Source organism: Saccopteryx leptura, chromosome 2 (assembly GCF_036850995.1).
Source record: "Saccopteryx leptura isolate mSacLep1 chromosome 2, mSacLep1_pri_phased_curated, whole genome shotgun sequence".
NCBI lineage: Eukaryota > Metazoa > Chordata > Mammalia > Chiroptera > Emballonuridae > Saccopteryx > Saccopteryx leptura.
The window spans coordinates 348,533,773-348,542,966 of NC_089504.1; the positions used below are offsets into that span (position 1 = coordinate 348,533,773).

Sequence of the window (9,194 nt, forward strand, 5' to 3'; positions counted from 1 at the left end):
TTCGGAGAGGGGACTAGGGAGGGACCCTGGTCCCTCAGAGCGACCCACACGGGTCAAGGCAGGACCTTACTCTCCCAACCTGAAAAGGACCACGGCCACACAGACAAGGCTTTTGTACGAGCCCCCAGAGCTCCTGGGTGGGACCTCCGGTGACAGGACCTAGTGTAGGTGTTCCTGCTTTGTCCTGTAAGCCAGTCTTACCCAGATAAAAGCAGGTGGCCCTGCACAGACAAGTCCCAGCCATGTCTTCCCCACCGGCAAGCTACTTCCACTCAACTCTCCCACCCCGGGGCACCAGCGCTGGTCTCAGAGCCTGCTGGTAAGAAACTTGGGAGATTTGGGTGGTTTTTTTTTGTTTTTTTTTTTGTATTTTTCAGAAGCTGGAAACGGGGAGAGACAGTCAGACTCCCGCATGCGCCCGACCGGGATCCACCCGGCACGCCCACCAGGGGGCGACGCTCTGCCCCTCTGGGGCATTGCTCTGTTGCGACCAGAGCCACTCTAGCGCCTGGGGCAGAGGCCAAGGAGCCATCCCCAGTGCCCGGGCCATCTTTGCTCCAATGGAGCCTTGGCTGCGGGAGGGGAAGAGAGAGACAGAGAGGAAGGAGAGGGGGAGGGGTGGAGAAGCAGATGGGCGCTTCTCCTGTGTGCCCTGGCCGGGAATCGAACCCGGGACTTCTGCACGCCAGGCCGACACTCTACTACTGAGCCAACCGGCCAGGGCCAGATTTGGGGGGTTTTATGTAAAGACACATGCAGCCCCATGTTCATTGTAGCATTGTTCACAGTGGCCAAGACATGGAAACAACCAAAAAGGCCTTCAATAGAAGACTGGATAAAGAAGATGTGGCACATATACACTATGGAATACTCCTCAGCCATAAGAAATGATGACATCGGATCACTTACAACAACATGGTGGGATCTTGATAACATTATATGGAGTGAAATAAGTAAATCAGAAAAAAACAAGAACTGCATGATTCCATACATAGGTGGGAAATAAAAACGAGACTAAGAGACATGGACAAGAGTGTAGTGGTTACAGGGGTGGGGCACAAAGAAAACTAGATAGAAGGTGACGGAGGACAATCTGACTTTGGGTGATGGCTATGCAACATAATTGAATGACAATATAACCTGGACATGTTTTCTTTGAACATATGTACCCTGATTTATTGATATCACCCCATTAAAATTAATAAAAATTTATAAAAAAGAAAAGAAAGAAACTTGGGAGAGATAGCCAAAGGGGCTTGGCTCGATCCCTTCCAGAAGGCTAAAGAGTCTGGAGAAAATGAAATTCCCTGAGGGCCAGCATCCCTTCCTAGGGCGGAGGGCCAGGCCGGGAGCCCGTCTCCACCCAAGAGAGGACCCTGCCAGAGTCTGCTTCTCTTCTGTCTCTCAGCCCAGCTCCAGGGGAGGCAGGGAGCTGATTGGTTTTACCAAGTGCTGCTGCTCTGACATTTTATTTTATTTTTAATATTTTATTTATTGATTTTTAGAGAGAGAGAGAGAGAGAGAAGGGGGAGGAGCAGGAAGCATCAACTCCCATATGTGCCTTGACCAGGCAAGCCCAGGGTTTCGAACCAGCGACCTCAGTGTTCCAGGTCGATGCTTTATCCCACTGCGCCACCACAGGTCAGGCTGCTCTGACATTTTAGAGGTGATTTGGGGGGGAGCAGAGCTGTGAAGGTCAGGTTGGGATGTTACACAGGTTGAAATTGGAGCAAGCTCAGCACAGTGGTGGGGGCCTGACAGCATCTGGCCTGAAGGGAGAGGCGAGCGTTCTCAAGCAGAGAACGGTATGTGCTCTCCTTACAGTGATGACGCCTTTTCTCACCTCAGACACACCCAGGGTCGCGGTTCTGTGCAGTTATCCATTCCCTTACTCTGTCACCAGTGGCCTGCATTTGCAAGCAAACAGCTTTTCCTAAAAGCCAGTCCACTCTCACATCAGCTGGAGTAATAAAAGGGAATAGATCTCAGATGGATCTCTGCCCCTGGTCACATCTTCGTTAACGGGCAGGGAGACCCGTCCTACCCATACTTAAGTCCTTTGGGTGATGCCAAACCGACTGCTGAATCTACACTGGCATAGAAGCCTCTTAAAGAGCCCATCAGTCCTACATCTCATCACTGCACTGGCAGGGGCCAGACGGGAGGTGCATTTCTCTCTTCCTCACACATGGATTGTGCAACTGGAAAACTGCCTTGCTGAGTTCTGAACTGGGATTGGTGGAGAGAAGGGGAATATTAATAAATTCACCTCTTGCCTGACCTGTGGTGGTGCAGTGGATAAAGCATAGACTCAGAATGCTGAGGTCGCCACTTCAAAACCCAGGACTTGCCTGGGCAAGGCACACATGGGAGTTGATGCTTCCTGCTCCTCCCTCCCTCCTCTCTCTCTCTCTCTCTCTCTCTCTCTCTCTCTAAAAATGAATAAATAAAATTTAAAAAATACTTAAAAAAATAAATTGACCTCTTTCTCCTAAATGTTCACCACTGGCTTCACGCTCAGGCACAAAAGTTATCCCTTCCTGGGAGCTGATTCTAAGTCATCTGCTTCAAGTGCGAGAACTGACCGACTCCTCAGCATCCTTTGGAAATGAGGGTGCCATTTCCAAAGGATGCCTAGGGGGCAGAGCTGACTGCTGACACTCCAGACTTTTCCTTCTCCAGTGAGGCGGTCAAAACGCTATGCCTGCCCATCTCTGCCTCCCATGGGATGCCTGAGTTAGCAAGGGGGCTAGAAAACGTATTCTGCTTAGGCGAGGTGACGGCATGAGTACAAAATGGAGAGACCTGGTGGCAAATTAGCCCGCATTCACTGCAACCCCTCCCCTTAATTTACTTGTGAGTTGCGGGGGAGGGGCTGTTGGTACAATGCAGCCCAAGGTCACCCAGGCCAGAGTCCCCGTCTCCCGGACACCTGATCAGTCCTGGCTGAAATTTGGGAGCAGGATATCCCCAACAGCTTGAGGGGTGTCACACCACCCAAATTCCCTCCTCAGGGTCATCTGCACCAAAGCCACCCTCCCTACCCACTCCTATCTGCTCAGTGATGCTCAACACAGCAGCTCTTTGATCCCAGATCCTAGGATTACAAGCCAGAAAGAAAAGGGCTGGGGAAGTTCCCCCCAGATGAAGTGGGGGGGGCTTTTTTATTTTTCTGAAGCTGGAAACGGGGAGGCAGTCAGACAGACTCCCGCATGCGCACGACCAGGATCTACCTGGCACGCCCACCAGGGGGCGATGCTCTGCCCATCCGGGGTGTCACTCTGTTGCGACCAGAGCCACTCTAGCGCCTGGGGCAGAGGCCAAGGAGCCATCCCCAGCGCCCGGGCCATCTTTTGCTCCAGTGGAGCCTCGGCTGCGGGAGGGGAAGAGAGAGACAGAGAGGAAGGAGAGGGGGAGGGGTGGAGAAGCAGATGGGTGCCTCTCCTGTGTGCCCTGGCCGGGAATCGAACCCGGGACTTCTGCACGCCAGGCCGACGCTCTACCACTGAGCCAACCAGCCAGGGCCTTGGGGGGGGGGCTTTTTTAAAACGTCAAACCAGCACAGCAAGTAGAATTCAGCTTCCTTCAAACTACTCAGTCCACTTTCACAATCACCTTTTGGGGATCCTTTGAGGGCCCACATGAGTGCAATGGTGAGAGCCACCTGCGGCATCTCAGGTCCCTGGCTCATCCTGGCTCATGGACGTGGCTGAGGCCTACATGGTGTGACAGTCTCAGGGCGGAGACTTCTTGTGACCTGTCCAAGGTCTTTGCAGCTGGGATAAAGCCGCTAAAGGTACTACAGTAATTCAGGACAGGTGGCAGCTGGGTTTCGGCCCGCAGGGAATACAAGAGGCAGGAAGTGAGTCTCAGAAGATGGAATAAAGAATGGGTGTGGGTGAAAAGAAAGCAAACCCAGGTGGGAAATGGCAGAGAATCAGGGCTGGAGAGGAGAGTCAAATACCTACCTGTTCGTTGGGGTCCCAGGCAAGAGAAAATGAGAAACGACCCCAGGGCAGGCCAAAAGCAAGGACCCACCAGGATTTCTCAGTAACACTAAGAAGCCGCCAGGTCATATCCATTGGGCCTGCCTGGGAACCTCCCATCAGGCCTCCTTCCTCTGCCGGAGGCCCACACTTAGTTGCCAAGGCAGCCAGTGCCAGGAATAAAACTGATGCCCTGAAATCTCACTCAGCCTGGGAAAGTTTAACACCCCTCCGGCCAACAAGGACCCCAGGTACAAAAAAACCCCAAGCCCCACTCACGAGGCCTAGCATGCGGCTACAGAGAAGTTTAACAAAGCAGTTTATGCATAAACATGACATATAAGCATTTCCTGGCTGGCATGTTGAGAAGGAGCCAGAGAAAGTAAGTGACACGGTCCATGCCCTGAAGGAGCTTCTAATAGGGAAAGTGTATGAAAACTACCGGATGGCCTAACCAGGCGGTGGCGATAGAGCGTCGGACTGGGATGCAGAAGACCCAGGTTCAAGACCCCGAGGTCGCCAGCTTGAGCATGGGCTCATCTGGTTTGAGCAAGAGCCCACCAGCTTGAACCCAAGGTCGCTGGCTCCAACAAGGGGCTGCTCAGTCTGCTGATGACCCGCGGTCAAGGCACATATGAGAAAGCAATCAATGAACAACTAAGGTGTTGCAATGCGCAATGAAAAACTAATGATTGAAACTTCTCATCTCTCTCTGTCCCTGTCTATCCCTCTCTCTGACTCACTCTCTGTCTCTGTAAAAAAAAACAACAACAACAACAAAACAAACTACCGGATGTATTTGCAAAGTGACCCAGAAACACATGCAAGGATTGCGTGAGGGGTCAACCACACAACCACAGGCAGGATACCTGGGTAAGGGTCAGCCTCCCCTGGGTAAGGGTCAGCCTCCTCTGCATCCCTCGCTGGGCCACTGATAACCAGACTCGGGACTCAGGCGCCTGCTGGCAGAGCACCAAGTACCCATCCTTCTGAGTGTCCTGAGCTCACCCTAAGGCTGGGCCCAAAGTCCTGAGCTCAAGGGCCCCGGTACACCCCTCCAGCCTGCCATCGCCTCCTGAAAAGCTGGGCACTGATCAGCACCAGCCTCACCTCCATCCTCCTGTGCTTCTCCCCTCTCCCACTGTCTTCCTCATGCCCTTTGCCCCTCTCAGACATTCTCACCCTCCCCCATGGCTTCAGGTGCCACTTCATTGGCTCATGACAACTAAACTGGTCTCATTAACCCAAACCTCCTAAACTCAGGCTTGATTGTCCAATCCGACCAAGCGTGGGGGTCCTATAACCCCTCACACTCCACAGGTCTGATGGTGACTTCATCTCTCCCCCAAACCTCCTCCTCCAATATGTCCCACTTTAATGAACAGCACCACCCTTGTCGCCTAAAGTCACCTCGGTGAGTTGATTCCTTCCTCTCCCATCTCCGCCCACCCATATACTCAAGCACCAGGGTCCCACTTCCATTTAGATGACATCGCAGTGTCTTCACCTCCCTGGCACATCATCTACTTGGTCACCGGGGTCCCAAAACACAATCACTACACTGTAACTGAAATGCATAATCCAATCAAACAATTAGGCTAAAAGATGATTTCAGAACATAACTGCAAAAGCATCAGAAGAAAATAGGCACAGCTCAGTCCCCAAACCCACCCGCAGCCTCTTTGTTTCATGTGGAGAAAACAGTGCGCCTCAGTGTACACTGAAATATTGCAATACATTCTCTATTCATTTAAGACTCCCTCGAGAAAAGATTAATAAATTTACAAAGTTGTGAGGGAGGGTGGCAAAGTATTCAATAAAAAACAGTAACAATAAAAAATTCATTTCTTCCACACAGGCAAAACCCTTGCTGAGGTTACAGCAGTAGAGGCACAGCCAGCGGGCATGCTCCCCTCCTTTCTGCATGGCGGGGCTGCTTTGTAATCCAGACATCAAATCCCACTAGGCAGAAAAACACAACACAAGCCTACTTATTATTTTCAGACAAAGGAGAAAATACTAAAAGGCAACCAGTTGCAAGCTTCCTCATTAATTGCCAAGCATGGGAGGGGTTGTTGGAATATACGGTATTTTTTCTCCTCATCTGCCCTTTTAACAACAGGAATTAGACACTCTGGTTTGACAACAGCAGAGGATAAAAAAGAATCGTTGTTTTGGGGTGGTAAACACGCGATACAATACATAGATGATGTATTATAGAATTGTATGCCTAAAACCTATATAACTTTATCAACCAGTGTCACCCCAATCAAGTCAATTAAAAAAAAAAAAGAATCGTTGTCTAAAAGCCTAACCCATGCCACTTGCCTGATCTTCAGCTGGCATGCCAGGCCCCTGCCTACGTGCCCAGCCTGCGTGCTCACCCCCCCCATCCCAGCAGGATAACACTGTTCCAAGTTTCCCCAAGGCGCCCAGCCTTTACTCACGCTGTTCCCTCTTCCTGGCATGCTCGTTCCATTGTCCGTCTGGCAAACACATACTCACTAAGACAAATCAAATGTCTGCTCCCTTTACAAAAGCTTTCCGGACTGCTGGAACCCCGGAGACCACTTCCTCCTTCTACCCCCCTCCATTTTCCTCACAGAATACCTGTAACTGCAGCATTCAGATCTGCTTTCCCTACAGACTACAGCCCCTGTGGGCAGAAACCGTGCCTCTTCATCTTAGCATGCTCACACCTAGCTCAGTTCCTGGCCTGAAAGTCTTTAACAGATGTCAACTGAATGAATAAATATCTATACAGCTGACCCTTAAACACGGTCCACTTATACATGGATTTTTTTTCCCAATACTGTTCATGTATTTTCCTTATTTATGATTTTCTCAATAAAATTTTCTTTTCTCTAGCTTATTTTTTTTTCCCTAAGAATACAACATATAATACATGTAACACACAAAATATGTGGTAATTGACTATCTGTAAGGTCTCTGGTCACCAGTAAGCTACTAGAAGTTTTGGGGGATTCATGAATTTTCAACTGGGGAGGGGTCAGCAGCCCTAACCCTTGTATTGTTCAAAGGTCAACTGTACTGAGCTTTTGGCTTTTAATTTTTTTTTGTGTGTGTATTTTTCTGAAGCTGGAAACAGGGAGAGACAGTCAGACAGACTCCCACATGCGCCTGACCGGGATCCACCCGGCACGCCCACCAGGGGCGACGCTCTGCCCCTCCCGGGCGTCGCTCTGCCGAGACCAGAGCCACTCTAGTGCCTGGGGCAGAGGCCAAGAAACCATCCCCAGCACCCGGGCCATCTTTGCTCCAATGGAGCCTTGGCTGCGGGAGGGGAAGAGACAGAGAGGAAGGGGGGGGGGGTGGAGAAGCAAATGGGCACTTCTCCTATGTGCCCTGGCCGGGAATCGAACCCGGGTCCCCCTCACGCCAGGCCAACGCTCTACCGCTGAGCCAACCGGCCAGGGCCGAGCTTTTGGCTTTTAAGCAAAACATTCAAATGATCCTAGTCTTGGTGCCCTAGAATCCAGCACAGCATAGCTCAAGAGTGCTAAGAGTGTGGGTCCATAAATAAAACCATCTGAGTTAAGGGGTACTAATTACTGCTTATACAGATTTAAGTACAGGTGCTTGGGAGGAGGGGAGGACAGCAATGTTCATATGTGGAAAGAAAACCTCAACAATAACAAAAAAGTCTAGTCAACTCTCGCTCAATCATGTTGATGGAGGAAAACAATGCACTAAACATTCCAACCAGTGGAGAATCCACAGATCAACATTACTAAGGCTTGCCTGACCAGATAGTGGAACAGTGGATAGAGCGACAGACTGGGACGCAGAGGACCCAAGTTTGAAACCCCAAGGTCACTGGCTTGAGCATGGGATTATAGACATGACCCCATGGTCACTGGCTTGAGCCCAAAGGTCACTGGCTTGAAGCCCAAGGTCGCTGGCTTGAGCAAGGGTTCACTCGCTCTGCTGTAGCCCCTGGGCCAAGACACATATGAGAAAGCAATCAATGAACAACTAAGGTGCCGCAACAAAGAATTGATGCTTCTCATCTCTCTCTCCCTTCCTGTCTGTCCTTATCTGTCCCTCTCTCTGACTCTGTCTCTATCACAAAAAAAAAAAAAATTATTAAGGCTTGAGACATGTATTATTCTTTGCAGCAAATTTGTCTTACAGATTCTATTTGGTTCAAGGTACCTACACATGATAAAGGATGATAGGTATCTAATGTAGGACTTTATGAAGCTTAGCTATAACGCAGACACCTGAGCCAGGCAGGAAGTTCCCTTACCTGACACAGTCCTGGGGTGCCTGCCTAGATGGCTCTTGCAGCTCCCCTTCCTGATGATGGTGGAAACCAGGACTACAGAGGGACCTCGGCCCATGGCTGCCCCAGCCAGGTCAAAGCCGGAATGGGTACTGGCAGGTTTCCCATTTCTCAGCCCTGCGCAGACATCCTGGAAATGGCTTTGCACAGCCACCTACTCTACTGTGCCCTCAGCTATGGCTTGCTCTGTTCTAGGTACCAGACTCCAACTACCTAGGAAGGGCAAATGTAAAAAAGGCAAAGATGGGGGAGGCCCAGGATAGGTGGGGCAGTGGAAACCTTTTCACCTACCTGAACACTGGCTAGTCTGCACTATGGAAGGGGAATCCACCAGCAAAGGGAGCGGCATGCTCCTGCCTGGGGTGAAAGAAATGAGGCTGGAGAGAGGGGGTTCAGAGCTGGAAGATGGCAGCTCTGGTCTGGGATATCTGGATCCCAAATTTCCCTCTTCCCCTTTTCCATTCTGCTGTCTTCCTTCTCACCCCACAGTCTCTTCCTGACCCCACTGCACCTCTGAGGCCCTAGAGACCCCTCTCTCCCACCCTACACACCTATACATACACACTACACAGCATCTGATAAGAGAGATCACAAGTCACTTCAACTTCTCTCACTCTGGAGCTCCGATTTCTTCCCCCAACTATATGGCTCATTTCTCCCCCATCACCTTGCCTCATGATCTGGCCCTAATTCCATTTTCCATTTGTCTTTTCCCAGAACACCAGCCTCCCTCCTGGGGGGTACTTCCTGAACTAAGCTCGCCTTCTGGCACCTACCAGGGACCAGCCACTTAATACTGCCCGCTCCCCTCACGCCCCCAGCGGCTCATCCAGGCCTCCGGGGTGAGCAGCAGCAGTCCCTATATCTTTAACAAACCTACACGTGCGTGTTAACGGCGGTGA

The 9,194-nt window shown here is 50.8% G+C and overlaps 1 long non-coding RNA gene across 1 annotated transcript in view; it reads right to left on the reverse strand.

Annotated features, from left to right (window-relative positions):
- The window catches only part of LOC136392321 (uncharacterized), a 35,034-nt gene extending 25,869 nt beyond the window's left edge, over positions 1–9,165 (reverse strand). Inside the window, exon 1 of the long non-coding RNA XR_010748933.1 lies at positions 8,257–9,165. This is a non-coding gene — a long non-coding RNA (uncharacterized lncRNA). The remainder of the gene's footprint in view (positions 1–8,256) is intronic.
- Between the last annotated feature and the right edge of the window lie 29 nt (positions 9,166–9,194).